Source organism: Echinops telfairi, unplaced genomic scaffold (genome assembly GCF_000313985.2).
Source record: "Echinops telfairi isolate 266 unplaced genomic scaffold, ASM31398v2 ScPeMD7_3;HRSCAF=10, whole genome shotgun sequence".
NCBI lineage: Eukaryota > Metazoa > Chordata > Mammalia > Afrosoricida > Tenrecidae > Echinops > Echinops telfairi.
Genome location: NW_022103899.1, coordinates 41,691,852 through 41,700,151, shown reverse-complemented (window position 1 = coordinate 41,700,151; position 8,300 = coordinate 41,691,852). Strand labels below are relative to the sequence as shown.

At 40.5% G+C, this 8,300-nt stretch overlaps 1 non-coding gene across 1 annotated transcript; it reads left to right on the top strand.

The window, feature by feature from the left end:
• The first annotated feature begins 7,350 nt into the window (after positions 1 to 7,350).
• On the top strand, positions 7,351 to 7,532 carry LOC115872229. The gene has a single exon (XR_004047748.1). It is a non-coding gene; the product is annotated as a U2 spliceosomal RNA (small nuclear RNA).
• Positions 7,533 to 8,300: the final 768 nt, after the last annotated feature.

Genomic DNA, 8,300 nt, shown 5'->3' with positions numbered 1-8,300 from the left:
CCCCCTTGCCTAGGCTCTGCAATTCAGGGCAACATCACAGAACTCAGGAACCATACTTGCAATTAAGTGGTCTCCTAGGGAAGAGACGGTACCACCTGGGATCAGCGACAACACAGAAGTAACAAGAACAACTCGGGATACAGTTCTTGATCCGGAAGCATTTTCTCGCCTTCTGCTGAGGGACCCCCCCTCCGAGCCTTCCTGGGCAAGTGTCGCAACTCTTGGCTCTTTCACCAGTCTCCTTAGCGATCTCACACAAGTATCCTGCTTCTTGCAGCACCTTGCTACAGCTGAGATGCTGTTTTCTCTGTCTTCCATGTTACAGTCTCTCCTGCCCTCCCTCCCTTCCTCTATGCTGAGAGTTACAAAACCAGGACTAGAAGGATCGCCTTAAATAATTCACTGTACTATAGATACTACTACTACTACTACTACTGCACACAATTATTCACAAAAACGAGCTCCCTTTGACCAAAAACCTAACTGTAAGAGCTAAACCTATAAGTTGTCAAAGAAAGCATAACAGTAAATCTTTCCCCTTGGCTTAGGCAACAGATTCTTAGAAATAATACCAAAGACATCTGCAACAAAAACTTTAAAAATTTAAAAGGAACATTAAAACGCAAAACATGTCCTGCCAATAATGCTAGCAAGGGAGTGAAAAGATAGCCTCTGTCATGGGAGAAGTTTTGTGAATAATTTATTTGACAGGTATTTGCATTTCAAATGTATTTTAAAACGTCCTATAATTAAAAAATGTCAAAGACAAAAGAAAAAGATTCCAATGAAAGAATATGCACACTATCTGAATAGCCATTTATCCAAAGAAGATATACAAATGGCCGAAAAGCCATGAAAAGTGCTCAATATCATGAGCCACCAGGAAAAGACCAATCAAAAGCCACAATGAAATACCATTCCACCCTCGCTCAAGCCAAACCACTCTGGCTGCCATCAAATTAATCTTGACACACAGCCAACCTGTAGGAAGAGTAGACCTGTTCCTGGGAGGGTCAAAGATTGCAAATATTTACGGGAGCAGAGAGCCTCACCTTTCTCCTGTGGAGCACCTGGTGGTCTCAGCCTGCTGCCTTGGCAGTAAGTAGCCCAACCAACTGTGCCATCCGGCTCCTCTCCCCCACTAGAATGTCTGGAATAAATGATAAAGCTAGCAGCCCAAGTTGGCAAGGATATGGACACATTGACAGCCTCATGCACAGACATCCAGTAGGATTCGGACATGGTTCAGAGTTTTGGAAAACAGCCTGGCTAGTCCTCAAAAGTTTAAACGTAGAGGTACCGTAATATACTATTCGTAAGAGCCAAAATGTGGAAACTACCCCAAAGTAATCGATGGACGAGTAGAGAAATAAAATGGTTTTTCAAACAATGAGCTATTATTTAGCAATAAAAAAAGAGTAAAGCTCTGATACATGTTACAACACGGGGCCTTGAAAACATTATGTTAAATGAAAGAAGACAGTCACAAAATTGAATGATTCTACTTGTGTCAAACATCCAAAATAGGTAAATCTATGTATAGAGAAAATAGACTAATGGTTTCCAGAGAGTAGAGGGAGGGGAACAGTTAATGGGTACAAGGTTTTTGCTTTTTGTTTTTGAGGGTGATGAAAATGTTCTAAATTGGATGGTAGCACAACTCTGTAACTATACTAAGAAACATTGATTTTAAATATATTGGTATATGAATTTTATGCTAATAAATAATATACAACTATATCTCAGAGTTTGGGACAGTATTTTTGCCCATGGGGACAAAAGAGAGAGAGAGAGAAAAAAAAGAGACTACTTGGTAAACTTAGGCATACAGCTCCTAACACTCCCAAATTTCAAAGAGATAAAAAGGGGTAGGGTTCATAAGCTATTGGCCAGCACCCTTTTTGTAATTTGAGAATAGAGCACTTACAAACAGTTAGGAAAGGATGGAGTGAGGGTTAAGAGTCAATGGAAGCCCATATTGTATCAACACTATTTTCCTTTTGATAGATTGGAAGTGCACGATAAACATGCAGCATACTTACGTCAACTATGATACTAAAACATTTCAAAGAGTAACATTTCCTGATTACATACAGAACATTTAGTTGGGAGGAGTACTTTCATGAGCACAGAAAAAGAGCCACATACTCTGTTTCATCAGAAGAAATAGTTTATATCTTCCCTAGTTCACTGAAACAGGTGTGACCTCCAATCTGCTAATGGAATGCTTGGATCAAGGTAGATGTCATAGATTGACTTGTGTCCCTCCAAAGTATGTGTCAACCTGGCTAAGCCCATAATTCTGAATGGTTTGGCAGCTACATAATAATGCAATGATCCCTGTGCTGCAGTATAATGTGATTATCCTCCATTGAGATGTTATGTAAATCCTGACCTCTGTATCCTAATCAGGCAGGATGAGTGTTGTTGTTAGGTGCCATCCAGTCCATTTCAACTCCTAGTGACCTGACGTGAAACAGAGCCAACACCGCCCGGCCCTGTGCGTCCTTACAATCTTTGTCATGTTTAAGCGCATTGTTGCCACCGCTGCCCCAATACACACAGTCTTCACCTTTTTTGCTTACTCTCTACCTTACCAAGCATAATGCCCTTCTTCAGGGATTACTTTCCCCTGATAACATGTCAAAAATCTGTAAGACAAAGTCTCATCATCCTTGCTGTTAAGGAGCATTCTGGCTGTACTTTTCCATGACAGACTTGTTTGTCCTTTTGGCAGTCCGTGGTACGTCAATATTCTTCACCAGCACCATAATTCAAAGGCATTGATTCTACTTCAGTCTTCTTTATTTACTGTTCAACTTTCACATTCTTATGAAGCAATTGAAAATACTATCATTTGTGTTAGGGGCACCTGAGTCCTGCTTTTCAATTCTCTAAAGAGGTCTTGTGCAGCAAATTTACCCAAAGAAATGTGTCATTTGATCTCTTGACTGCTGTTTCCATTAGCATTGGTTGTAGACCCAAGCAAGACAGAATCCTTGACAACTTCAACCTTCTCTCTGATTGTTCTTTAGTGGTGAGGATTTGGGTCTTCGTTACATTGAGCTGTCATACAGACTGAAGGCTGAAATCTTTGATCTTCATTAGCAAGTGCTTCAAGTCCTCCTCACTTTTAGCAGCAAAGTTGTGTCATCTGCAAATCACACAAGGTTTTTGATAAGCCTTCTTCTGATCCTGATGCCCCATTTTTCACATAATCTGATTTCTCTAATTATTTGCTCAGCATAAAAATTGAAAAGTATGGTGAGAAGATACAACCCTGATGCACACACTTCCTGATTTTAAACCACACAGTATTCCCTTGTTCTGTTCATATAACTGTCTATTGATCTATGTACAGTTCTGCATGAGCACAATGAAATGTTCTGGAATTTCCATTCTACTCAAGGTTATAAATCATTTTTATACTCCGCATAGTTGAATGCCTTAGTATAGCCAATGAGCATCTTTCTGGTAGTGTCTGCTTTGATCCAAGATCCATCTGACATGATCAATGATATCTCTTGCTCCATGTCCTCTTCTGAATCCAGCCTAAACCTCTGGCAGCTTCCTGTCAATGATGAATGATCTTTTGAATGTTGAATGATCTTTTGCCGAATTTTACTTGCATGTGATATCAATGATATTGTTCTGTAACTTGAGCATTCTTTTGGGTCACCTTTCTTTGGGATAGGTATAAATACGGATCTTTTGCAGTTAGTTGACTAAGTAACTGTCTTCCAAATGTCTTGGCATAGACACTTGTTTCCAGTGGTTCATCAGCTGGCTGAAACATTTCATTTGATCTTCTGTCAATTCCTAGAACCTTATTGTTGGCTAATGCCATCCGTGCAGCTTGGACTGCTTTCTTCAGGAACATTAGCTCTTGATCAAATGCCACCTCTTGAAATGGTTGAATGTCGACTAGTTCTTTTGGGTATGGTAACTCTACATATTCTTTCTAGCCTCATTTGATATATATATTTGCTATATTAATAGGCAGGGTTATGGGCAGTTATATTAGTGAGACAGGATACAATATTTAGGATTGGGTTGTGTCTTGAGTCATTCTGTTGAGATTTTTTTTTAAAGTTTGAACAAGGAGTGGAGAAGAGGGACCTGGATACCACCCAGAAAGAGGAGCTGGAAACACAGAACATCTGGACCCAGGGTGACGGCACTGAGAATCTTCTAGTCCAAGGGAAAGATTGATGTCAAAGATTGATGTCATGAGCCCATAGATGTTGAAAAGATACCTTTCCTTAGGGCTGACAGAAAGTCCACTCCTCGAGTTGGCACCCTGGAATCAGCCTTCTAGCCTCCTAAACTGTGAACGATTAAATTTATCTGTTAAAATCATCCACATGTCTGTTTCCACACTACATAACTGAGACAGTAGGCGTCAGACGCAGCGGTCACAGCGAGCTTCTGGAGCTTCTGCCACTAGTGACATCAGTAGTGATGGACAACATTAAGGAAGCACGGACATTTGTGAGTCATGGAATGAGTCATGGAATGCTGACTGTTACTCAAGCCGCGGCCCCAGCAATCAGCGTCAAAAGGGTATTAGAGAGAATGCTTCTCTGGATGTTTCTCTCTTGCTTTCTTATTCACTCCCTCACTCTCTCTATATATTATGATATGGATTAAGTATGAACAAGAGTTTTTGTGTTAGGATGTAATATATATATATTATATATATATATGTAATATATATATGTCTTGTAGTCAAAGGGTATAATGAGCGAACCCTAAGACTGAGGTGTTGAAATTGGCTTCCCCTGGCTTAAAAGAGCTGCGGTTGCTCATTTCTTCCCAATTCTACTTTCAGTGAAGTCATTTTGGTAGCTTGAAACTGTACACAGTGGGAGGACTTACACCACAAAAGGTGGCAAATGCTGCCCTCTGGGCTTTATTTTCCACGGAGAGCCAGTTGTCAGGCCTTTGCTGGCACACCACAGGTGCGTCCCTTGGTGTGGGCCAGCTCACATGACAAGTTACATGTTGTCTCTGAAGGCAAACACTGTTCAGGTACTACCACAAAGAAACCAAGATGAGAGCTGTAAGAATGAGCAAAACCTTTTTTTTTAAAATCATTTTATTGAGGGCTCTTACAGCTCTTATAACAATCCATACATCAATTGTATCAAGCACATTTGTATGTATGTTGCCATCATTTTTTTCTAGACATTTACTTTCTATTGAGCCTTTGGTGTCAGCTCCTCTCCCTGCCCACCCCCCTGTCCCCTTGATAAATTATAAATAATTATTATTTTCATACCTCCCTTCCCCATGTTTATTTTTATTCAGGGAAGTATAGGGGCTGTTATTTGTAGATCATCATGATGGGATCAGCCAGCCACCTCCACAGTGTTGAAGAATATGTTGACTTAAGAGTTAAGGTTAAAAGAAAATATATATACTCATGTATAAGCTGAGTTTTTCAGCACATTTTTAATGCAGTTTTTGTGGTAAAATTGGGTGGCTCGACTGATATTCGGGTTGGTTTATACTCAAGTGTATACTGTAGCAGTTGTTTTGCTAAACAAAAGTAACATTCAATTTAAATGCAAAACCTATCTTGGGGTAATTATGGTAATTGTATTTGTTGTTCCTATGCATGGCAGCTGTGTGTGCAGAACAGAATGTTACCCAGCCCAGCACTCTCTTCTCAATTGCTGGTATGTTTCAATCTCTCCCTGCAGCTATGGCGTCAATCCATTTCACTGACAGCTCTCTCAGTTTTGTGGAATCTTTACCGAGTATGACGCTTGTTTCTAGTGATGAGTCTTTACTGAGAAAAGGAGTTGAAGTCTCACCATCGTAATATTTAAGGAACCTTCTAACTGTAGTTCTTCTAAGGCTGGTTTGTTATTGATTCTCTAAATTCCTTAGCAATTACTTTGCGTAGTCATACACTCAAGAACTTTCATTGTCTGCACTCTTCACTGACAAACTGCAGGCATCTAGGACAGTACCTAAAGACAGAACATTTCTTATAAATTTCTTAAAAATCATGAGCAAAATAGTGACACAATACTTGGATTAACTGGAATGACAAGAAAACAGAATCCTATGAAATACATCCCTAAAGGATCTTGGGGAAGACTAAGATAGAAGTAGGTTGGCACATGCTTAGGCCACTGCTTACTATGGCCAAGAATTTCAGTGGAAAAACCACCATCAGTGGAACTGGATTTTGCACCCCAAAATGTAGTGTCAGAAACAGCTCTCTGTGGACAAACAGCATCCAGAGACTTCACTCTTCGAAAGGCAACATCTGTTTTAAGAAGTTCTTTGAAGTAAAAGTACATAAACATGTGGGAATGGCTTGGTATATATGCTTCCTTGCTGAAGGACTTGCCAGAGGAAGTAGGGAATCAAGCTCCCATGACAGAGGCCATTCAGGCTTCTTGGCTGAGGTAGTACCACCGCTTCCAGCTCCTCTGATGTTTAACACATCAAGAAAATGGAGAGAAACAAGGTTATGCCTAGAATCAATTTGCCAGTTTCCTGGCCTGATATTAAAGCTCGCTTAGTTGTACCTTTGCATATGAAACATTAAAATTTGAGGAAAGGATATGAAAGTTCAACAAAATTTTCCATGCAGAAATCTGTTCTTACAACTAGCCAGCACACAAGTTCAGCAGGTCCAGTATTGCATGACATCCTCCAGGCCAGAATCTAGAGGCCTTGAAAAGAATTCAGGGAGTCCATGTACTGGGATTAAAAAGCAAACCAACAAAATAGAAGGTCTGTTTTTAACAACACCCTATTTGAATGTATCATTTCCTTCCATTGAGGATGTGAGCAAGAAATCACAGCGACTGTTCCTTGATGTTGTCAGGGATAAAAGCAGACAATCCTACATATATTTACTGCAACCGCAAATATCTTCAAATGCCATTTAAATTCATGACTAATTTGAAATCCTGATAGTTTTTCAATTGGCCACTTTGTCTCAGTTGCTAAGTGTTAACAGAGAAGAACGTGAATTCCTTTGTTAAAGATGTGGTGATTTACTGTTTTGAAAGTTATATTTTAATATAATTAGTTTCCTTTATAATTCTTTCTGTACAATCCTAAAAGCAAGGATCTCGGGAGGGGCCCATAGACCTCACTAAATGACCAAAAGAGTTGATTGTGCAGATGAAGTTAAGAACGACTGTAGGCAGATATGGAGAGTCTTAGGGCAATAGGTCACACCTACTACCTCATAGCTAAAAGAAGGAGGAGGAGAAGGAGGAGGAGGAGGAGGAGAGGAAGAAAAGGAGAAGGAGGAGAAGAAAAGATTGGTCCTACCACATCCAGATCCAGTTATGATTTCATTTACAAGCTGGGGATAATTGTACATCTTTTTCCTAAGCTCAAGCACAGTATCTCTCCTTGTCAGTTTAATATCTCATAAAGTCCTGTACTAGAAGACACTCTATGGCATGGATTTATCCAGCAGGGAGATGGAATAGAAGCTTGCTCCATCCACTCTATGCATCAAATAGTATCACAGTACTTCCATGAATGGTGTACCCCATGGGGATTTTTTCTCATTAAAAATAAGTTGAGTACAGGAGTGATCCAAATAATTCTTCTGTCCTGGAAACAACAACTTCAACCTCCAGGAATATGGTGGGGAAATGGGAACATCCTCTAGAAGTGTGAAACCTTTCCTTTTAGATCTGCTCTGACAATCTGGTGTCACTGAGATGTAACCGGGGCCGGGGAGTTACCTGAAGTCCAAAGCTGTGAACATGAAGTCAGGACACTTCAGGGGCATTGACTGTGCTATTATCGTCCCTTCTCGTATGATCTTGTACCAGTTACACAACCTTTCACGACTTAAAGTTTCTACCCTTTGGGCCCCAAATTCCGTTTGACTGGCTGTGTGGAAGCCCCAGGCTGAAAGAGAAACAGCATGGATGATTTCTTTTTTTTAAGGAAAGACTGCGCCAAGGCTCTCTTCCAGGCCTTTAATGATAGCTCTGCATGTAGTGTCAGTCCCCACACCTTGACCTACACCTATTTCTGGTTTCTCTCTTAGCTCAACCTTCCATTTGGTGTCACCGTCCTGTCTGTCCGGTCAGGTGAGACTGAATGAACCTCGCTCTCCCTCTAGCTTTGCCTCCAGCAACAAAAGCAGGGACGTTGTTCCTTGCTGTCCTCGTCATTCTTATACCTTTGCTTCCTCACTGGGACCTTTCTTCCCTTTCTGACAACACCCTCCAGCAGACCATCCACTTACACGAGGGTGAAGCTCTGCATTTCCCAGTGTAATGTAAGACCCTTCTTTCTTTTTAATTATT